Below are 6126 nucleotides of genomic sequence, written 5' to 3'. Positions count from 1 at the left end.
CCTCCCTCCCTCCCTCCCTCCCTCTCTCTCTCTCTGAAAAAAGTAGTGTTCAAGATATTTATCTGTAAGGACAATATATCAAAAATGATAAACTGATGCTATCTATAATATATATTCAGGAAGCATTTCATGTAAATATTTTAAAGTATTCCAATATCTCCGGGGTTGCCACAAAGAAGAGGCAGGACAAATGGATGGACACTAATCAAAGAGAGAAGCAACCTAGAACTAAAGAGAAATTTCCTGACAGAACAATTAATTGGTGGAACAACTTGTTTCCAGAAGTTGTGATTGCTCCAACACTGGAAGTTTTTTAATTTTTTAAGAAGAGATTGGACAACCATTTGTCTGAAATAATTTAGGGTTTCCTGCCTGAGCAGGGCGTTGGACTAGAAGACCTCCAAGGTCCCTTCCAATTCAGCTATTCTGTTATTCTGTATTCAAAGTGGAACAGGAAAAAGAACATTATGTTAGGAAAAGTAGCATACAAAATCAACTGTGATTTTTTTTGCTCAGTTTTTTAAAAAAAATAAAAATTAGAACAATGCTACACCTTGATGAAACACTAAAGTATCTCTACATTGACCAAAGCAACTCTAAATTGGCTCATCTATCCCTCTTCCCAGGTAACACTGGGAAGGACTCCTTTGGAAAATCCTAGTGAGTTGCTGTAAGTCTAAAGAAGGTGGACCAATGAAGCAATTTAATATCAGACTGCCAAGTACTGAGTACTGAGATAGAGATTAACAGTCACATCCACTAATTTCTAACCTTATTCAAACCAATGATTTTGTGTTGGATGTGTAAACTGTGTGGATGTCTGCTAACACCATAAATATGAGCACCAATGGTTAAATGAGAGCTATAGAGAGGAATATGACTTTAACATCAGAACTGCTAACAGTGATGTCTTCTAAGTGAGTGGAAATGCTATTTTCAAATTCTGTTTCTTTATTAACAATGGTCTATGAGTTCTAATATACTCTTGGGATCACTGCAAAGAATGCTTGTGGTACTTGGTCAATTAAAACTGCTCACTAGAGATAACAAGTGATAATATAGGTCATATCAGATGTACATCTAGAAAATAAGGAACTTTTAAATTAGTCCCCAAATGTACAGTTCCTGTTTCACTTTCTCCAGTCTTTATAATTAGATTGTTCAGATAGATAGATAGATAGATAGATAGATAGATAGATAGATAGATAGATAGATAGATAGATAGATAGATAGGTAGGTAGGTAGGTAGGTAGGTAGGTAGGTAGATGTAAACAGATAATAGAGATAGATAGATAGACTAGATATATTCACAATGTAATTTGTCTGGTAAATGAAGGTGACTGTCATCTGTCTGCCTGATGGATTGAGTCACCTGATTCTAATGCTCTGAAGTCATTGATTTCTCCTGTTACTTTTGTCACTATGACCTTCAGTAAAGGGAGGACAGTTTTTGTTTTCTCCATCCCTCTTCACCTTTTTGTTTAATTACTTGTTTTCCATTGTCACTTCCAGCCAGCTTTCTAAATCTCTCCTAATTAGAGATGGATGATAAGGAAAGTGAACTGATGACTTCAGCAGAAGATCAAAGTACAGAAGGTGAGATCCTACCCCAAAGTGACACAGCTTCTCCTGCCATCAGCAAAACCCACTGGCTGAAACAGAAGTGCGAGACCTTCAGCATTTTGAAAACATAGGAGAGTATACAAACTTGATACAGGTTAACCTTCTGGAAAGCAATCAAGAGGATTAGAATTTTAAGCAAACCAGTCTAATCTGAAGTTCTTGAAAGGATAACAACTGCACATTTGCCTGCATTAGATGAAAAATACTTAGATAAAAAATACATGTGTCAATGTGTGTTATTTTCAGTAGATGAGAAATGTTCATATTTGGAGGAAGTGCATAGAATGTATACTAAAGTGGAAGTTCAGTACATTGTAAAAAAAATGCACAGTTGTTAGAATCTGACATTTGCTGTGCCCTTGCACAGGTTGAGAGATGCTGAGTGTGATACATGCTACCAATCCTTTTTCAGCATGTGCTTGCTTGTCTTCCAGAAGTACCGTTGCTGAGCAGGTAAGCATGAAGAAGGCAGAATGGAGCTAGGAAGCTATCATATTTGAAATCAGCAGGGAGGTTGAGAAGAGGCAACAGAAGAATACCAATAAACTGAATTGCACAGAAAATGTCATGCAGACTCTTAGAATAAAAGAGTTAGTGGTAAGAGTGGGGAAATCCCAAAGGGAAGGAAGACACACTCTTTACCAAAAGAGTCAACCATAGTTGCTGTTGAAAGATTCGGAGGCTGCCAACTGGCTGAATTTCTCCCTGGTTTTCCTAAACCCAAACCCACCTAACAAAACCAGCATGTAGAATGTCAAGTAGGGCGCAGTGGGCAGAGGTTGCTTGACAATCAATTGCTAGCCAAAAACTAACACATGATGTAGAACTCAACTGGGACTGTTCTCTGGTTTTGATTAGTTGCCTCTTTTCTTTAAACTACTAGGAGAAGAAAAGTGTCCTGAATTTCTTTGATTTGCTTACATCTTATGTTGCAATGGAAACTGAACTTAAAAAGATAACTGAAAACAAGAAAGGAGGCTCATCAAAGTACTAGATGGAGCAAAACAACAAAGTTTTTTTTTTGAGGTTTACCTTCTTAGGTAGGTAAACCTCAAAAGAAAAAAGGGGGGGGGAAACAAAACAGGCGTTACAATTTAACTATGAGTTTTGTAGGTTTTCCAAAGCAAACAAACAAATAGCAGAACACTATATAGAACAGTTTTACACGTTCATAGAGGATTCATGAATTCATTTTTTTAAACCTGATAATAGAGCTGTTTGGGTCTATATTCTGTCTTTTGATGTGTAAGCAGTTCTTACTCATCTCCAAACCTTGTCGCTTTGGCTCGACTTCTAGGAAAATGAATATGTATAACCACAATGTTAGGCAATATCTCCAGAGGGATCAAGAATGGAGAGGTTGAGAGTCAAACTGCACCATCCCAGTATTATCAGGAGGTTGAGAATGCTGTAGAAGTGATCTCACTAAATGATTGCTCAGTTAAAAATAATTGAATCTGAAACCCTTGCCCTGATTTTACATATTTTGGTTATGAGCTTATTCTTTCATAATACTCAAACATTGTCCTGGTTTGCATTCAACCAAGAAAGTTATAGATGCTAGTAACTATTGTTTGGAGCCTTGCTTGTGGTGTATAATGAGAAGGCAGAGATCTATTTTTCCCAATTCATGCTTCAGAACCAGAACAAATCAGGGCAGGCTCCCATTGAAGCCCACACAAGGCTGATTGACCTATTTCTATAGCCAAGTCTCTCTGTGTTTGTTTGTTTGTGTGTGTTGTGGTCCTGCTGGCTGCCTTAAACATCCTAAAGATGAAAACCCTGGCTTAAACTAAAATAATTAACAAATAAACAAATAGCATCATGTAGTTTCCTGAAAACTGAACAGATGGCATTTGAAACCTTATCCTCTGCTTTATTATAAGGTTGCAATCTGCATTCAGTCAAGTCTATGCTGTGATTTTATTTATTTGCCGCGTTCTGAAATTGATAAAAAATATTGGTATTTTATATCCTGCCTCTTCTCTGGAAATTTGAGGGACAGCGACAAAGCATTGCCATCCACAGTTTTCCCACAACAATCCTGTTGCATAGATTGGCTTGGGGAAAAAAAGGAGGAGGGACTGGCTAAACCTGCATCTCCTCACCTGAAGAAGGACACCATCTGGCTTCCATTCTTGTGAACACAGAGTTATTAATAGTGTCCATTCCCATAGATTTGATAGGTTGCAAAATTTCTTTTTCACCACGATGACTTTGCATAAGGATTAAGATACATCGAAAAGCCCATGAAGCAAAGAGAAGCCTGATAGGATGGTTCCCAAATGTGTGAATTAATCCAGAATTCCCAAAGCTCCTGAGATATTTGAGAGGGGATCTGAGCTTAGAAGCAAAGCCTTAGTTCTCGATTTGTCTTGCATACACAACTTGGCAAAAAAGTGAGGGACTGAGGAAGTTATAACACAGTGTGAGCAAGATGACTCTGTGGGTATTTGCTGAATTTCTCAAAGAAGTGGAGTAGAAAGAGCTAAAGCTATTTGGGAACTGACCTGGAAATACATTAAATCTGGTAGGCAAAGATGAGAGAGAATGAAAGAGATAGAGCCCCTAATACCACACTCGGCAAAATAAAATAAAATAAAAAGCTTTCTAACTATCTAAGCTGTGTCAGTGGAAAATTTATTCCTGAAGGAAATGAACAAGGGTTCAAAAAATGATGCACTTGACAACGCATAGCGACTTGTCATAAAATTAATTTCCATGAATTCAAGGGAATTAAGGAATTTTTTTTGCAATAGATCCTTGGGGGTAAAAAGCAACACTGCCCCAGCCTAACCTTCTGAAAATCAAGTGGAAACTGACCTTTTTTGACATTAGCAATCTCTGCATTTAAATCTAAGGGACTGTCTCTCTTGCAAAGTAACAGAGCTACACTTCCAATTTAATTCTCTGGAGACAGCAGCTGTATAAAGAGAGCTCTCCCTGCACGAGTACACCAGAAGAATGGGGGAATCGGGAGTCATAGAAGGATGATCCAATCTCCTTTAATGTCTTGAGTTTCAGCCTCACAAGCTCCCTCGGTGGGTTGTTTGCTTGTCTTCTGCGTAAGTTAAGCATGTCAACTGGCTTCCTTAAAAAACAAATGTGTGGGCAAGGCAGCATCACTGGGTATTCACAGACCATAAGCTTCAAGTTTGTCTTGGGGCAGCAAAGGCAACATCTGTTCCAGAGACAAGTCAGTACAGCTGCTAAAAGCAACCTGGCATCAACCCCTGGAGGCATCTGTTGACCTCCATCAGAGGAATGCTGCAAGCCAGATGATGGTATTGCCTTGTCTTCTGTACAGTATCACAGGAAAACAAAAGTCTGCCCTAAAAGCAAGGGAGGCGTTTTTGTTGTCTGTCCATGCCTACTTATCTAAGCCAATGACTGAAACATTAATTCATTCTCTCTTCTCACCCTGTTGCCCGTGGGAGAAGGATTATATCCCCTGTAGGAATGAGTTCCAATAGGAGGGTGGTCTCAGGATGCTACTGAAGCTTATTTTAGATTCTTTGGTTTCAGGCTCTTAAGTTTAATAGCAATGCCAATCATTCTCGACTTTGCATCATGCATTCCATTGTTCCTTTCAGATACGTTTCCCACACTAAGATAAACAATGCAAAGACATGGATATTGGTCATTTTTTAGAGTTCTTTAAAAAAGAAACCACTTGATTTGATTGCAGGTGGAGTAGAATGATACAGTCTAGAGCAGGCATGTCAAACTCGCGACGTCACGTGACATCGCGCGACGTATCGGAGCTTTTTTGCCATTGCCGGCAATGGGGTGGGCGCGGCTCCAGTATGATAAAACTGGCCCGTGGGCCGGCAGTTTGACACCCCTGGTCTAGAGCAAGGATGGGCAATTAATTTCCTCAAGGAGAGATATGAGAAACTGGAACTGTTGTGGAGGGCCAAACCAATAGGGCTGTGAAGGGGTGTATACATGCACACATGCACGTAGTAATCACCTTCAAAATAAAAGCAATCCATGCAGGCCAGACAATTTATTGATTTAATGATTTAAAGTACTAGCATTCTTCAGTTTGAAAGACTTCTAGAATGTCAGATGGAATAAGAAAAATTAAGATTTGCCCTGCTTTCCTAAGAGCATAGTTTACATATTCAAAAGTAGTAACAAAAAGGAAAGGGAGATGGCAAGGGAGATGGAAAACAGAGTAGCGCAGGCCCCAGTTTTTAAATTTGTGATGGTTCAAATATTGGTCAGCTTTGACTGACTGCCAAAACGTCTCCTATGACAATGTTTCACAGGACCACAATCCTGTTGCTTTTCTTCATAAAGATTCCATCGCTGACTATAGGGGGCGAAACTTTGGCCCCCTCAGATCGGGTCCGCAACTTGGGTGTTCTCCTGGATTCACGGTTGACATTGGACGACCAGTTGTCGGCCGTGACCAGGGGAGCGTTTTATCAGGTTCGCCTGATTCGCCAGTTGCGGCCGTTTCTGGACCGGGACGCCCTACGCACGGTCACTCATGCC

This window comes from Protobothrops mucrosquamatus, unplaced genomic scaffold (assembly GCF_001527695.2).
Source record: "Protobothrops mucrosquamatus isolate PMUCROS unplaced genomic scaffold, P.Mucros_1.0 scaffold678, whole genome shotgun sequence".
Classification (NCBI taxonomy): Eukaryota; Metazoa; Chordata; class Lepidosauria; order Squamata; family Viperidae; genus Protobothrops; species Protobothrops mucrosquamatus.
Note: the sequence above shows the minus strand (reverse complement) of the source record.